Raw genomic sequence first — 17,759 nt, 5'->3', positions numbered from 1 at the left:
AGGTACCAAGAGCCCATGCTTCATATGAGCTTTATTTATATGAAGTTCAAAAAATAGACAAGACTAATATATGGTGTTGAAAGTTGGAATAGTGGTTATCTTTGGAGTTGCTCTGATTAGAAGGAAACCCAAGGGAACCTTCTGGAGTGCTGAAATGCTCTATATCTTGGTCCTGGTGGTGGGTCACAGGTGCATAATTATGTAAATCTCATTGAGTTGTACAATTAAGATTTGTGCACATTCCTATATGTAAATTATACCACAATAAAAATATCTGAAAAACTATTATAGAAAGGAAAGCAAGGAAGCTATGTTTCCACATCTCTCCATTCTGCTTTCCTCTGAATTGGTTTAGTAGCTGCAGCAAGTGGTCATCAGTGGCTTCAGGCTCACACCCCACCACATCTAAGTGCCAGTGGAAAGAAGCAGGTGCTTCTCTAATAGATCCAGGAAGCAGCTGTGGCCACAGACTTGCACCCAAGTCCATCCCGTGCCTGGGGCAGGGCAGGGTGAAGATGAAAGTGATACTCTTGGCCACCCCGGAGCTGGGGTATGAGCCAGCTATACCCCAGCTGCATGGAAGGAGGTAGAGGAAGTGTGTTTCTCAAAGGGCAAATGAGGTAGCTACAAACTGAAGAATTAGTGGGGGACGAAAGGACACTTGCCTAATGAAAGGAGAAATACAAGCATGGTCTGTGTGTGCACACTTGCACATGTATGTGTGTGCATGTGAGCTTACCTCTGTGTACATAGACATGTTGGAGCTCAGCTGCTATCACAGAAGCTGTGCTATGGGATAGAATGATCTGTTCCCCCAACTGCTGGGAAGAGTGTTGGCCAATAGTCCTCAGTTGCCAACCCTCTTTAGGAATTGCTGCCCAGCTCAAGATCATGCCCTCTTCCCTTCAGCAGCCCGATTGACTGGCATATAAAGGCCCACTGTCCCATCCATCCACCTCAAGAAACTCTGAAGGGTCACTTGGTTCTGAACTACCTGCAGGGTTGACCGAGATCTTGTGGAAGCTGCTCTGCAGCCTGACCTCTCAATCCCATTCCTTCCTTTTCCCACAGTGGTTGGCCCTGTGTATACTCCCTCCAGAAACTTTGCATATTCCCATCTCAGAGCCTATTTCCAGGAAACTAAACCTACCACAGTCCCTGACTGCCCTCCATGGGATAGACCATCTTTTATTCTGACAATGCATCATGGCTGTCTTGGTAGTGTTAAAATGGTTAAAACGATGGCACTGTACAATATAAGTTTATATCCCTTTTCCCTGTCCTTTACTTAATAACAGGATTCACTTGCCCCCTGAGGGTGGTTTCCAGATTTTCCTTTGAAGTTGTTTTGGTGCATGCAATTCAAAAGTCCAAGGATCATAGCAGCACTCCTTGGTCCATGTCAACCTCAAGAGCTGCCTGATGAAGTCTGCATGCATGATGCCCAGCTCCCTGCTCAGGAAAACTCTGGACCATGTCTCATGACAGGCTCTTGCTGCCAGGACACTAAGCTCCCTCTCAAGAAAGGCTTTGGAATGGGCATCTGCTGCTTATTTCCCCCTTATCCATTGCTCTTTCTTCTGGTGTGAATGGCTTCAATTTGCATTTGAAACCAAGCCTTTTCCCTCTCTCAGTCCATGTTGTTTGGGAGGGATTTTCTTTCCTCCTCTCCCCACTACAGAGTTGGGGTGTGGGCATGTCATCAACCAGAGCATGTCAGAGATATGCATGTCACCTGCGCAGGCCAAGGAGAATGCAAACAAGATTTTGGTGGAACTCTTGAGAATAAGCATCTTTTGTTCTACTGTGATTGCAAACTGTAAGGATATTGTACAAAGCCAAATTGGAGAAGATCAGAGACAAGAGAAAGAGAGAACAGGGGACAGGTCCTTGAACATTTTGTTTCAGCATCTATATCCAGCCATTCCTGAAGCCATATGTACACTCATGCTTTCTACTTACATTAGCTGATAAATTCCTTGAGTCAGGTTGCCCTCCTTGAGTCAATTTGCATTACATATTTGTCACTCACATATAAAAGGGTCCCAATTGTAACAACATTTCTGGATGTAAGCAATAAGAGGAACTTGGATTTAGATAATCATTTGTATCCAATGAAACCTATAACACACCTTACAACACTAAGTCATAATTGAGAGCCATTTTGTCTCAAGCAAGGGTGTCCCATCCCTGTTCTTGATGGCTCCTGAGTCTCTTGGGTTACAGTATTAGCACCTCCTGTACACTTTCCTAAGCCTAGTCCTTGATCATTGTTTGCCTTAAGACAGAGGTCAGCAAACCACAGTCCCTGGGTTAATCCCTGCTCATCACCAGTTTTCATACAATCCATAAACTAAACATTTATTTTCTTTTTTCATTTTTTACATTTTCAGTGGGTTGGACAAAACAGAAGGCTTCTATTTCATAACATGTAAAATTATATTAAATTCATTTTTAATCATCCAAAAATGAAGTTTTATTGGAAACCAGCCACACACATTTGTTTATGTATTATCTATGACTGCTTTCACATTAGAATGGCAAAGTTGAGTAATTGTGGCAGATTTTATTGTCCTCAAAGTCTAAAATATTTACCATGTGACCCTTTACAGAAAATACATACTATCCATGGGTAGGGGGTATTCTGGAAGTCCCTGGAAGCTGAATACAGTTCAGTATTGAGCCTTGATACACTGCATTACTAAAAATGAAAAGCATTTTTCCTTGACTATTTTATATTGCTTTCTAAGTTTTAGACAGCAAGTATCTTAGGATTAGAAGTGAAAAATGGAAAAAAAAAAAGCTAAATTAGGCCACTGACCATTTTTAAATAAAAAGCAAAAGCAATTAGAGAAAAATGTGAAGGTATCATAATTTATTTTAATGATACTAATGTTGGCATTTGTGCAGGTTTGAAACTGTTGTGTACCCCAGAAAACCCATGTTCTTTAATACTGATTCAATATTGTTAGATGGGATCTATTTTATTCAGTTGCTTCCATAGAGATATGACTCACTCAATTGTGGGTGGGACCTTCTGATTAGGTGGTTTCCATGGAGACATGTCCCCACCCATTCAAGGTGGAGTCCTTCAAGAAGACCATTTTAGAAAAAGCTAGACCCATTTTGGAAAAAACTACAACCATTTTGGAAAAACACAGACATTTGGAGATACAGAAAGATATGCCCTCAGGGGATCTGTTTGGACCCAGAAGCCAAAGGACAAACAGATGCCAGCCAGGTGCCTTTCTAGCTCACAGATGTGTTCTAGATGGCATCAGTCTTTCTTGAGTCAAGGTATCTTTCTCTGGATGCCTTATTTTGAACATTTTATGGCCATAGAATTGTGAACTTGTAATAAATCCCCATTATAAAAGTCAACTCATTTCTGGTATATTGCATTCCAGCAGCATTTAGCAAACTAATACAGCCTTCCTAGAGCAGAGTTGCACAAGTTTCAAGGACTGAGAGCCTGGCCACATTGCGCTGCCTGCATCCATGCTCACTCTCCCAATTCCTATTCCAGCCCTGCCTCTAAACAGCACGTAACTTCTCAGTGATGAGAATTTACCTCCTGGGAGTTATGAGAATTAAATAAGTCAGTGTTTAGGTGTTAGTTCCAATATGTTAGCTTCAATTTCACCACTCACTCCTCCTTTAGGAAAACAATATAAATGACCTTTTTTGCTCTTATATTTTCTTGTAAAAGCTGTGGGAAGGTGAACTAACTGCACTGTAGTAGAGCAATTCACAAGTTAAATGATCAATTCTTTACCTCAACCTACATGAGTTAGATGACTATATTCCAGAAGGTTCCAATCCAATAGAATCTGCTTTCCAGTTTGGAACATGGAGATAAAGATGAGGGAGTTGTAAGATCCAGAGCCTTCAAAACCTCAAAGGTTAGGCCAACACCCAGGTTCCTGGGGGTCTTCTATCCCACCTGTCACCAAAACACTGTCATCAGGTCTCCAAACATCTCTCTCTGTATCTTAATATCTCAAAAGTGCTTGAAAGAGTAAAGGATATTCCCCCATCTTGAAGCACTTTCTTCACACAGCTTAGAGGGCAGACCTCACCCATGTTTTCTCCTTCCTCACTGGTCAGTCTTTCTTTACTCTTTTTGGTTCTTCCTCCTACTCCTCTCAGCCTCTTATTGCTGTAGGGACACAGGACATGCTCTTCCTTTCGCCATCTATATGCACCTCCTGAGTTACCCCATGCCACCCTGTGATTTTCAGGTGCTGGAACTTCCAAATATGTGGCCAAACTCAAAACTCTCCACTGAATGCCAGACCCTTATAACTAACTTCTGATTGGGATATCTCATAGGCATCTCAGACTTGCCATATGCAAGACCCAACTGTTGTTTTCCATCTTGAAAATTTGATATTTCCTCAATCTTCCCCATCTGGGCAAGTGACCCCAGATAAAGGATTGACAGAAAAGAGGAATCAAAAGTGACTCTAAGGTTTTTAGCCTGAGCAACTTGGTGAATATCTAAGAATTATGCTCCTTCCTTGGCCCCTGGTATGACATTCTATTGGATGTAGGTATAGATACGGGTATGGATATACATACAAATATGGACATGGATATACAAATTTGTTTATCCCTTCATCTCCCCCATGGGGAAGTGAGTTCTACGAGAACAGGAAATTTATATCAGGCCTTGGGAAACCTCAATGAACATAACACACCAGTACATAGTCAATGCCTCTAATATGTGCCTTGAATGACTGGTTGACCTTGGAGAATGAGAATCCTCCCTGGGCCATGACAAAAGTGGGAGTGAAACCCAGAAGTCAATTCAGAATGTGTTCTTAAACCACACAGTGGCCAAAGTAATGTCTTTATATACCACACATGCCTGGTTTTATTGAATTCTGAAACAAACAAATGAATAAGTAAATAAATAGATTCAAAGGACAGATATCTAGAGGGACATTTTGCTTGTATTATGCCAAATGACCTTACCTATTTTCTGAAATTTTCATCTTGTACCTGATTGTTTAGGTGTCAAGTAGAACCAATTTAATTACCAAAACTTGCCTGGGAGGGGGTGGGGAGAGATCCTTTGTGCTTCCTATCTCTGTTATCAGCAAATTGTGAGCCTACCTTGTGGCAAGTCCCTGACTGGCAATGGAACAGAGAGAGCCAGAGACAGAGTACAGACTCATGTAGCTTGAAGTCTAATGGGCATCCATATGGAAAAGGAAAAAGTAAACCAGTCTATTTACAGATGACATGATGGCCTATATAAAACATCTGATGGAATCTATAAAAAAGCTACTAGGACTGATAAGTGAAGTGTAGAATCCAAGAGCAATAATAATACTAATAAAATTTTATTTCTGTAGTCTAGCAATCAAAAATCAGAAACTTTAAAATATCATCTATAATCACATAAAAATATGAAACATTTAGAAATAAATCTATCAAAAGTCATGAAAGGCTTATACACTGACAACTACAAATTTGGAAAGAAATTAAAGAAGACCTAAACAAATGGAAAGATATACTTTGTGGGTCAGAAGACTGACTGTTATTAAGATGTCAACTTTCTCAAGTTAATGATAGAAATCTCAGCAGGCTTTTTTTTTGGTAGAAATTGACAAGCTAATTTGAAAATTCATACAAAAATATAAAAGAGCTAGAATAGCCAAAACAACTCTGCAAAATAAGAGCAAAGGTGGAAGTGAACACCATCTGATTTCAATAATTGTTACATACTATAGTTATGAAGACAGCATGGTGTGTAGCATAAAGATAGACAAATTAATTGATGGAAAAGAGCAGAGTTCAGAAATAAACTTACACACATATATACGCAACTAAATTTTACAAAGATGTAAAGGCACTGAACTGGAAAATGAATAGCCTTTCAACTTGTATAGCTGGAACAATTGACTATCCATATGCAAAAAAATGGGCTTGGATCAATATTTCACACTACACACCAAATTAACTCAAAATGGATCACATACCTAAATATAAAATGTAAAACTATAAAACTTCTAGAAGAAAACATGGGAGAAAATCTTTATTAAGCAAAGATATCTTCATTATCACATCAAAGCACAAGCCATAAAAGAGCAAAGTGATTGATTGTACCTCATCAAAATTAAATTCTGTCCTTCAAGAGATATTGTTAGGGGACAAGACAAGCCACAGACTAAGAGAAAATCTTTGCAAAGCCTATATCTGATAATAAAATACTTATATTCTGAAGGTATAAAGAACTCAAAACTCAACAATATAAAAACAAGCAACCAATAAAAATGGGCAAGACATTTGAACAAACACTTCACCAAAGAAAACATTTGCATGGCAAATAAGCACATGAAAAGATGCTCCACATTGTTAGACAATAGGGAAACAAAAATTAAAACCACGATGAGATACCACTTCACATCCATTAGAATGGTGAAAATAAAAATGGCTGATTATACTGAGGACCATATGCTGCTGGTGGGGATGTAAAATGGTTCAACCACTTTGGAAAACTGTTTGACAATTTAACAGTTAGATGATCCAACCATTCCACTCATAGGTGTCAATTAAGAGAAAATGAAGTATATGTCCATGTGAAGACTTGAACATGAATGCTCATGGCAGTTTTATTAGTAATAGCCCAAAACTGGACACAAACCAAATGTCCACCAATGAATGAATGGATGTCTATTACTCAGAAGAAAAAGAGAGAGACAGACATAAAGAAAGGGAAACTATCAATATATGCAACAACATGGATGAATCTTAAAATAATTGTACTGAATGAAAGAAGCCAGACAGAAAGAGGACATACTGTATGATTCAGTTTGCATAAAACTCTAGAAAATGCAAACTAAATTTACAGTGACAGAAAGTAGATCAGTGGTTGCCTGGGGACAGAGAGCCGGGAGGGTGGGAAGGAGGGATTACAACGGGCATGAGGAAACATTTGGAGTTGATGGATATGTTCATTCTCTTGAGTGTAGTGATGGTTTCACAAGTGTACACATATGTCAAAACTAATTGCACACTTTAAATATGTACAGTTTATTGTCTATGTCAATTATACCTTAATAAAGCTGTTGTTAAAAAAATGTCTAGAGGGAATGAGAGACAATTGAATGATCTGCCCTGTATAGTTATGGCTGTACTAAGTGCTGGGAAGAAACCCAGATCTGGGGCTAGGTGAGCATTTAGTAGTGGTTGCTGTCATAGGCCAGGGGTGGGGCTGGGGAGGGGGCTGATGTTGGGGAGCCAGGGGTATTTTTCTGAGAAGGGAAAGTTTGAGCATATCTGAAGAGTATTAACTGTGAAAAGCCTGGGCAGCTAGAAAGAGAAGAAGAGCAGGATAACATCCTAGAAAGAGGCAGCAACTTGTGGGGAGCTTTCAAGATAGGGTGGGAAGTATTCCTCCCGGGACTTCACCGCAGAGAGCAACTGAGATGGATGCCACTTTGCTTGGCTCATTTCTGCTCTAAGGAGAGCGTCCTTGTGGATAAACGGGCAAAACTGTCATGCTCCAAATCAGTGGCCCCTTTGAGTGACCCTAAAGTCCTCTTGCTCCACCACCAGAAGGACCAACATAAAATCATAGATTTGGACTTCCTTCGACCACCAAGCTCACCCACGGCTTGGTCAGGCTCAGCCCCCAGCCTGAATGGCCCCAAGGCCCAGTCATGCCTACAGAGGGGCTACCCTAGCAGAGGCAGCATGATCAGCCTGATAGACCAGATGTGGTCACCTGCCACAAAGCCCAGCCCTGCTTCTGCTTTGCTGCGTGGCCTCAGAAAGTTTCTTAACCCCTTTGGACCTTATTGTCCTCACCTATAATGCAGGGTCTACCTTGTAGCCCCATTCTTATTCTACTTCCAGGGGGTTGAGAAAAGGTCAAATGGGACCATTAAGTGGTATTCAAGTGCAAAGGATGTTCACCAAATCTCATTGTCTCCTAGTGCTGCCAACACTGTAGAAGCTGCTGGTGTCCTGCCCAGATCCCTTTTGCAGAATAGCAGCGCACCTATTCCCAGGTGCTAGGAGTTTGGGCTGCCAAAGGCTCACACCTGCACCCTTCTCTGGGGACTGGCCCTTCTCTGATAGAAACCACTACTTGAAATACCTGGGTGGTTGTGTCCTTCAAAGGAGGCTGGGACATGGGGGGAGGGAGACAAAACCATCCAGATATTAACTGATGGTGGGTGACAAAGGCCAGACTCATTGTTTTAAGGCAGGACAACTCCATGAAGCCATTCAGGTTTCAGGTCCACCTGTGGATTTGCCTGAGGCTGGACTGCTGCTGGATTCTCTGCTCTGCCTGGGCCTCTTCCCCTGTCCTGCCCTGCTTCACGTAGCACCTCATACACTCTCCCTGAGAGTGCCCTCTCTATAAATCACTTGCATTAGAATCCCTGACTCTGGCTCTAGCTAAGACCCCAATACTATGAGTCATTTTAGCATGTGGTTTTAATAATCTTTGCCATAAGCTTCCCTGCCTCAGTCCCACCTAGAGGACCCACTCTCACCTTTTCCAGAAGTTGCCTGGGAAGGCTGAGGGGTCTGGGCCCCAGGACCTGGCTCATTCTTGGATGTTTTGTTCACACTCTCTTTTCAAAAAACATTTTCAATAGCTTTAATTTAATCAAAGCGTTCTTGACTGAGATCATTAAAGCCTCTGAGAGAGGCATTTAATTCTAAATTCACCATATCCACAGCATAGCAGTTGAGTAACTAAAAAATCAACTTTATGTCATAATAGTTTGTTAGAATGTTTGTTTACTCTTCATCTGAGAAGCTAATTAAAACAAGAGGCCTTCATGAGCAATCCAGTTAGCAAACAGGATCAGTTAATAGGTACGGAATGGTTGGTAATTGCAGTGAAGCCCCACTCCCCATCCATATGGGTTGGGTTTTAGAGTCTAGGGTTGTCCCATTGGGCCACGGATCTCCATTGGGGCTTTACAAAAGCATTCCCTCATCCCTCTCCTCCCTCATCAATGAGTCTCATGAACTTCTCTTTGTTGGGTCTCATCTGTCACCAGATCTTCTTGAATCATCTTGAAGGGAAGTGATGGAGGACCCCATTAATTCTCTTTCACTTAAGGCTGTTATTTTCACTTTCCCACCGACTTGGCTGGAAGTGTGTGGTCCCCATTCTCCCTAACACTAGCCCCTCATGCAGTAAAACTGAGTTATCCCAGAAGGTGCACCCCTAGTGCTTGGCCCTCTGCCAGCAGCAAGAGACCAAGTCAGCCCTCTCACCTTCCCACAGCCCCCGCAAGCAGATGTACCCTTCCCCTTCCGGAAGTCAGAGCTGGGGAAGTCTAGCTGCTTATTGATAGTTCAGGAACATCTCCAGACACAGACGCCTGGGCAGTGGTGGGAGGGGATGCTGGGATGCTTTCATTGAAGTACAAACTATCAGACCCCCTGGCCTGGCAGTGACCCCTTCCAGTGTTCCAATGTGAGTTTCCACTCCATCTGGCTGTGTCTGCCTTTATGCATAATTACACATACACAAACAATTTTCTCTCTACTTCCCGTCCTCACACTTCCAAGACCAATTATTCAATATCCTGCTCTAGTCCTACCCTGCAAGTTTCCTTTTGGGTGTTTTTCTCACCCTCCAGAGCCTTGCCTGCCTTCACTCTCAGCTGCTTTCCCTGTTCTCCTGGCCCCTACTCAGAGCCAGTTCTCACCTTCCCACAGACGCCAAAGACATCAGGATGAGAAAACTTAGAGACCACATGGTCTCACCTTATAAACTATGGAAAACTGAGGCAGAGAGAAAGTGGTTGGAGCATTGTCATGCTGCCAGTGGGAAGGCCTAATCCCACGTCATGTGGGTAGTTAAATGGTTTAATCCAAGATCATAGTGCTACTTGCACTGTCTAATCCACATTAAGAAGCAGCTGGTTTATGGGCCTATTCCTACCATATAAGAATCTATGCAGCCCCTGCATTTCGTAGTTCTGTAAGTCAGAGTCTCTGCCTTCCAAACGGTGAAAGACTTGGAAGAGATGTCATGAAAACAACACCATGGTTGCATTTAATGCAAATGTGAATTATGCAACCATAAAGCACTGTTACAAAAATATTAACAGTCTTACTTTTATGTGAAATTTGAAATGACGTGAATATCAAAAATTGCACCACTATGAACACTTTGGTCTCAAAGTAGGTGTGTTTTTTACATGAAGACTTTGGAAAGGTCTTATTTGTGCTATAGTTGGGGTGGACAGGGATCCTCAGGGCTCTTTAAGGGCACATTTGGTATCATTTATCCCTACCGTCGTCTACTGGTCTGGCACAGATAATCAATGCTTGATAGATGGGGGGGCCATGAAGGGATTCAGGAATTGCAGCTCTCCACACTCAAGTCATCCTGCTTGGTGGAAGCCTGGGAGCAGAGGGGACTCTCCTGGAGGGTTGGAGCTTCACAGCAGTGCACTCAGGCTCAGCCCTGGTGTGTCTGAAGTTCTACACACCAAAAAGGGGGAGGGTGATGTCCTGAGGGAGTGCACCAAACTAGGGTGGGAGTGAGGAGATGTCCTCCTGGCCAAGGAAGCTTCCTTCCTACCTCCCTTAAGGAGATTTTGAACTCTGACTTCAGCCTTTCCTGTCCAGGAAACCCTGGCCTTTTATTTTCCCACAAAAGTTGGGCTCCCTACTGGTTTCTGACTTGTAAAACCAGTCACCCATTTCTTTTCACTAGTACTTATGGTGTGCTTACCACACCCCAGGCGCTGCCTGAAGCTCTTCACAAACATCTTATTTAAGTCTTCCCACAGCCAGCTGACCCTACTTACCAATGGAGGAAAGCATGGCTCTGAGAGGTGAAAGAACATGCTTACATCACACAGCCCTTTCTCAAGTGTTAGGACTGGGCTTGTGACCATCTGAGACTCCAAAACCCTTGTATTCTTTTCCCCTCCTGCTCCCTCCCTCAGGTTCCCAGCCACCCATGGTTGTTCTTTCCCTAAACTGGTTTTGGTCCCAGTGAAAGCTAAACCATCACTGGGACACTGCTTGGCCTGGAGTAGAGCTCAGGACACCCCTGTAATCAGTTTCTCCCTGACCAGTGCCCTTGGGAGGCTACCACCACCTCCATTGCGATGGTGCTGAGGCTGGGCCCTCAGGACAGGTCCTGGGGCTCCTGACCATTTGCCAGGTGCTCTCTAGCTCATGCAGGGGTTCCCCTCAGGCCAGGTCCATGACTGTTTCTGCACCTTCGCTTGTTCTACTGCCTCTGCCTGGACCATTCTCTTTCTGCCTCATTACTCTGACCCAACCCAGTTTTCACAGCCCAATTCAGTCATCACCCCCTGTTGGGGAATGAAACCTGCCCACCGCAAAGGACATTTTCAAATCTTCATCTGCATCCTGTGGGTTTCAGCACATTTTCAATAGGGCCTTCTGAGGATGTTATTGATTAGTTAAGGTGTGGCCACATTGAATCAGGATGGGTCTTTTTCTATATGCTTGGAGGCCTTATAAAAACAGGAAATTCACACTAGTCAGTCAGTAGAAGCCAGAAACCAGAAGAAGCCAGAGAGGAGAGGGGTGATGGAGAGACCCTCACAAGAATTGCTGCCAAGTCCAGGAGAAAATCTGGCCTTACCAACATCTTAATTTTGAATTTCTCACCTCCAAACTGTGAGCCAATAAATCTTTTTCAAGCCCACCCATTTTGTGTGGTATTTGTCATAGTAGCCATGGCAAACTAAGACACGTCTCCAACTCTTATAATTTCCACTTGCCTCTTCCTTTCTGGTTGTCCATGTTGATGTTGATAGGTAATATAAATGAAATAAGCAGGCCTGGAATAATTTGGCAGGATAGGGCAGGGATTATGTGGCAGAGGGCACAGGTCCTGGAAAAGAGGCATCTTCTATTCACCCCAACCTTTGGTCACCATGTGGAAGTGTGGACCCAGTGCTGGCAGATCTGATTTTTAAAAGGATGGTGAAAATACAGATTTTGTATGCCTTATTCTATTTCTTAAAATGTAAATTCCAATTTACAAAATGCTGTGCACAACAACAAAAGCCCAAATATGGGCTGGATATGGGTCATGAACAAATAGTATGTAACCTGTACCCAAGAGCGTCATTCAGCTCAGCAGGCACATCTGGATGGACTTTCTACATGGGTGACTTGATTTCCCCACAAGTGAGCTCCTACCCCCTTTCCATGGGTGAGGAAGGCATAACATTTTCCTCTGTGCTCTGTCTATAAGGACAGAGTCAAAACTGAAGCTAGGGTGGGCTATGGTGGCTCAGCAGGCAGAGTTCTCGCAGAGACCCGGGTTCGCTTCCTGGTGCCTGCCCATACCAAAAAAAAAACCGAAGCCAAATGACAGCAATTATTTCTACCCTGAAGATTGGCATATTTTGATTCTTTCCTTTGTTCTATTTTTATTTTGTACTTTCATTTTAAGTGTTTCTGTGGCAAACTGTAGCAGAGACTTCATGAGGGAGGTAGGCAATAATTAAATAAATGTGTGAATTAAATGTGTCTTGAGGAGATGACACAAGGCTCACTGAGGAGGTCAGGGATGATTGCTTTTCCTACCCTTGATCTACTCTTTCCAGACCTGGCTGGGCATTTGTACCTCTCAGAGTGTTTTGGTTGCAAGCAACAGAAAGCTACCCTGCTGACATCATAAACAGATCATTTATTCAAAGAATGTGCAAGAATATAAAGAAAGAGAAGGAGAAGAAGATGTAAAAGAAGAAGGAAAGAAGAACTAGCCTGGGGAAGAATCTGGAACCAGAGCCATTGCTGGCTCTGTTAAGATCAGAGCTAAGACATTATCGGGTTGGATGAATCTGCGTTGGTTTGCCCTGCTCAGGATCCAAACTTAGAGATGTTGGAATTATTTGGATAACATTCCATCGCTTTGGAAGTCTCACCAAGACCTTATACAAAAAAGAGAGACTGAATTCCCCAGAGGAAAATCTACATGAAAATTGCATGGATGTGCTAAATAGAACTCACTGAAGTGTGTTGAATCTAGCCAGATGTGGTGGAGGTGGAGAATCTAGCATGGGAACGCATAGTCATTTATCCTTTTCTTGTGAATCCAATGGGAGCCATCGTGAATGGAATGTACCATGATCCTGGAAAGGAGCCCATACATAACAAGTTGGATGAAAGAAGCAGAGGCTCCTAGAGTCTCTTTTCTGGTTCCTGAATGGGATAGGCTCCCTGGGCCTCAGTGCAGCCCTCCACCAAGGCAAATGCTGCCCATTCCTCTAGCAGCCTTCTCAGTTCTGTGCTCCTGACAGTGGACAGAACTAACCAGGTCCTTACAGGCCTTGTAAACTTTGTACCCTCCCATGATGTTAGACCCACACAGGCCTGTTCTAGCATGCTTGTCGCAGGTTGGCAAGACTCTGACTCCCTGGAATGACAATGCAGTATAGGGGTAGATAAAACAGATCAGGAACTATCAAGCCCTAGATCTGATCTTTGTCTTCTCTAGTTGCCAGTTTTATGAACTGGTCAGATCGCCTCTTTAAACCTCTGTTTCCTCATCTGTAAAATGTGGTTAATATTATCCACCTTTAAAGGCTGTTGAGAAGATAGCATGGACCAATGTGCATAAGGGAGTTTAGTAAACATTTTCTTCTGTAGGTATTTACTGAGCAACTACTCTGTTTTAGCCTCAGGGGACACAGCAGGGAAGAAGACACAGACCCTGCCCTTTTGGAGAAAGACAGCAATCAGATAAACAAACGAATGTGCAGCAGCATCTTAGGGGTAATAAGCACAATGAAAAAAGGTAAACAAGGTGGAGTGACACTGTCCAGGCCCACCATGAGTGAGGACTGGCTGCCTAGCAGTGGGGCGGGTGAACAGCTGATGGCCACTTTGTTGTTTGCTCAGTTACTGAGAGCTACCTTGATAGAGGTCTCACCCTTTCTGGGGCAGCCCATGTGAGGGTTCTCAGGAAGACGGACTGTAAACGCCTGGCCCACTTTGGGTTCAACATGAGACCCTCTGAAGGCGATAGTTACCCCCCAACTCCCTGCACCACAGTTCAACTCCTTCTTCTGCCTGATCCTCACTTCCTCCCTTCACCCTACACAGGCATTGGCCCCTGGTAAGAATCTTACATCCCACATTCCATCTCTGTGTCTGCTTCTCTATGGAGGACTCCCTGCAGGACACAAAGTAAGAGAAGAGAGAACACTTATGACTTCAGGTACTGTGTTTTGGTTTATTAAACGCTGTTGGAATGCAATGTAACAGAAATGGAATGGCTTTTAAAGAGGGAATTTATTACACTTTTAAGGTCATAAAAATGTCCAAACTAAGGCATCCAGAAACAGATATCTTGACTCAAGAAAGGGCCAATGATGTCCAGGGTTTCTCTGTCAGGTGGGAAGGCACATGGTGACATCTGCTAACTTTCTTTCCTAGCTTCTCAGTCCAAATGGCTTCCCTGGAGGGCATTTTCCTTCTCTGAAGCTTTTTCCAAAATAGTTCCCTCTAAAGGGCCCCAGTAAGTTACCCACCTTGAATTTGTAGTGACACATCTTCATGGAAACCACATCATCAACAAGTCATACCCACAGTTGGGTGGTTCACATCTCCGTGGAAACAACTTAATCAAAAAGCTCCCACCCATCTGGTTCCATCTCCCTACCCCATATTATTAACAGCCCCTTCCAACACGAAATAGTTAGAATAGCCATAGCTCAAATACCCTCAAAGAGAAGTATAGAAAGATCAAAGGTGATGGTGGAGTTATACAGTGAAGAGAGGATTTAACAAATGAATATGAATGCTGAATCATTAAATTGCTATTTATTTCAGTCTCCAGTATCTTAAAGCAGCTAGAAGTAAAAACTTAAAATTGTGGAATTGTAAGCCATGCCAAACTCTGAAATCTGTCTTACAACTAATTGTTGTGCTGGGCTTTGAAAAAAGAATTTTTTGTGTGCTGTATGGTGGGGGTCACATTTCATCCTTTTTCCGTATGAGTATCCCATTGTTGCATGTGCTTTGAAATCTAATGCTTTTTTTGTATATAGATTATTTTTCACAAAAAAGAAAAAAATCAATTGTGATGATAGAAAAAGCATTTACTCCATCTAGCTTTCTATATTCTGGAGCAGCTAGAAGGAAAAATCTGAGATGATGGTATGGTAGCCCATGACAAACTCTAGGATCCATCCTATAACTACTTGTTGGAAAGTGCTTTGAAAACGAATGCATTTTTCTTCTATTGTATAATATGTTATATTATACAATAAGAAAGGTTAAAAAAAAAAAACACCACTACCCAACAATATTGACTCAGGATGAAAGAACATGGCTTTTCTGGTATACACAACTACTTTGTTTTTTCTTTTTTTAAAACTATGGAATTTGCATGTCATCTTTGCACAACACTTTTAAACCGACACATAGGTGTCAGGGAAGAACTCTGCAAGGTGGGCATTTGAGCACAGACCAGGATGAAATAAGGGAAAGAGCAGTGAGGAAACTCAGGGAGCGGAGGAAATGGGGCCTCGTTCCCACTGGAGTCACACATTCACAGGTCCAAGCAAAGGGCTCGCTTCGTCCATTCCCCATGAGCAAGGAGGCTGGAGTGGGTGAGGGACAGTGGTAGGAGAGGGCGGGTCAGAAAAGGGACCGAGACCAGGTCAGGAGGGGACGTCATGAAAGCGACTGGCTTTGAGTGAAGTAGGATGCCATTGAGGGGTTTTGAGCTGGAAAGCCCTGCTATTCATCTTACTCGTCAAGGGCTCACCCAGGCTGCTATGTGGAGAAGGGGCCGTGTGTCAGGTGGGGAGAGAAAGCAGGGGGACAGCTGAGAAGACTATTTTGGAGGCCTTGGACATGGGATGAAGATAGTTATCTGTTAAGTAGCAGTAATAGCTGTTGTGATACAAGAGTAATATCCCAATAGCAACAGTGACTGCAATAGTAGTAGTAGCTGTCATAAGATAAGAGTAATAGAGTAATAATAGTATTTGTGGTTGCAGTAGTTGGTCTCAATATAGGAGTAATAGAGTACTAATGGCAGTATTTGCAGCAGCAGTAGTAACTGCAGTAACATAGAAGTAACACAGTAACACCAGTGGCAGAAGTGGCAGTCTCTGTCCAGCCAGGGTCAGGAGCTTTTGGTCGTCCCCAGCCCTGGGCTTGCCCAGCAGAATTTGCATGCATCTCCCGTGCACAACGACCCTGGGACATAGCGGAGGGCTGGACCTCACCTTGTAGGGTCACAGCCACACACCCGTGGCTGGTCTCCTCCCTAGGCCACGAGGAGACACACTACACACAGCTTTGCCAATGATGCTTATTTCTTTTTGCAAAAACTTAATTGCCGTACGGTCTGCTTTATCGGAAGCCCAGCCAGGATGCACTTTCTTCAACACTGCGGCTGTAAACCCCACTGGCCCACCCACCTAGGATGTGGCCTGGGGACCTGGGTCTATCTTTCTTGCCTTCTGAGACTCTCCCCTTTTCCTTGATTTCTCTTTGTCTGGCCACAGGAGCTACCGTGGGTTGCTGGTGCCGTGCAAACAGGCAATACCACCCGGGAGAGGGATCTCGAGGCCCCAGCTCCAGAGCAAATTCCATAATCAACTAGCCTGAGTGATGTGTTTAGGAGCCCAGGCTGATGCTAACTATAATTCACGTTCCCCGGGCACGCAGCTCCGTAATAAAGCCTGGATGTCAGACAGCCCAGCCAAGAGCTCACATACCTGTTTGAACTAGTCTTGTGCCAATGGAAACACATCAGAAAAGGAAAACATTTAGCCAACTGTCTAACATAAATGGGTTCTTTTCAGCCAAATGAAGAATGATCACCTACACATGGCTATAGGATTATGTTAAATGTTAGTACATAATAAAGCGTTAAGCCACTCGTCTTTGGTGTTCATGAAGGAATGTCCCTGTAAATAAATACGGTGACAAGCTTTTAAACCCTGCCCGGCCCACCTGGAGTTGGAACAGAGCTGAGCTGGGCCCCTCCCCATCGTGGGGCACCCACCCCAGAATGTTTGTGTATCCAGCATCAGAGTATAAAAATGTTTGGCTCTTTCTGCATGGAGCTGAGTTATTAATTTATAAGTGACCCTGTTTAATCAAAACTTCCACTGAAACACCATTTAGCACAAACCCTATCAGCAGACTTCAAAATACAGATTTCACTGGTAAAATAGCCCCATGTTGCTGGTTCCTAGTCAAATATGTATTTAGCCCCCCGAGAATCCTTTTTACTAAGCCAGCAGCTCTAGCATGCACAATGGTTTAATCGTATATTGTTCTCTGAGTACTAACCCTTTACAAATCATATGACATAAAAAGAAAAATAAGTAACATTGTAAAGACAGTAATGAGAACTGTTGAGCTAAAGTGCCTCTTAAAGAAATCCTAATAAATTCCAGAATTTCTAGTCTTCTGGCAAGCTTTCCATTTAGAACAAAATCAATGATCAATGGCTGCAACGAGCCGGCATTAGGCTTGCATGCCTCCGGAGCAGGGAAAACTCATAGACGAAAGATGACATTTAAGGAAAAAAAGCTGACATTGAGTCCATCACTGTCATCGCTTCTGCCATAAAGCAGCTTCAAATATTAAAACATTTTTCATCTGGGCTGCATTATTGGCACCAGAAATTGTTTTCTCTCTGTCTGGTGCGCACTTGAACTGCAGCAGCGCTCCCCGGAGACTCCAGATTGTTACCGAGGCCTCATAACATATTGGCAGTTGACGTGGTGGTGTTCATGTACACTTGCCACTCACGC

Source organism: Tamandua tetradactyla, chromosome 16 (genome assembly GCF_023851605.1).
Source record: "Tamandua tetradactyla isolate mTamTet1 chromosome 16, mTamTet1.pri, whole genome shotgun sequence".
NCBI lineage: Eukaryota > Metazoa > Chordata > Mammalia > Pilosa > Myrmecophagidae > Tamandua > Tamandua tetradactyla.
The sequence above is the reverse complement of the archived record's forward strand: the minus strand, read 5'-3'. Positions refer to the sequence as shown.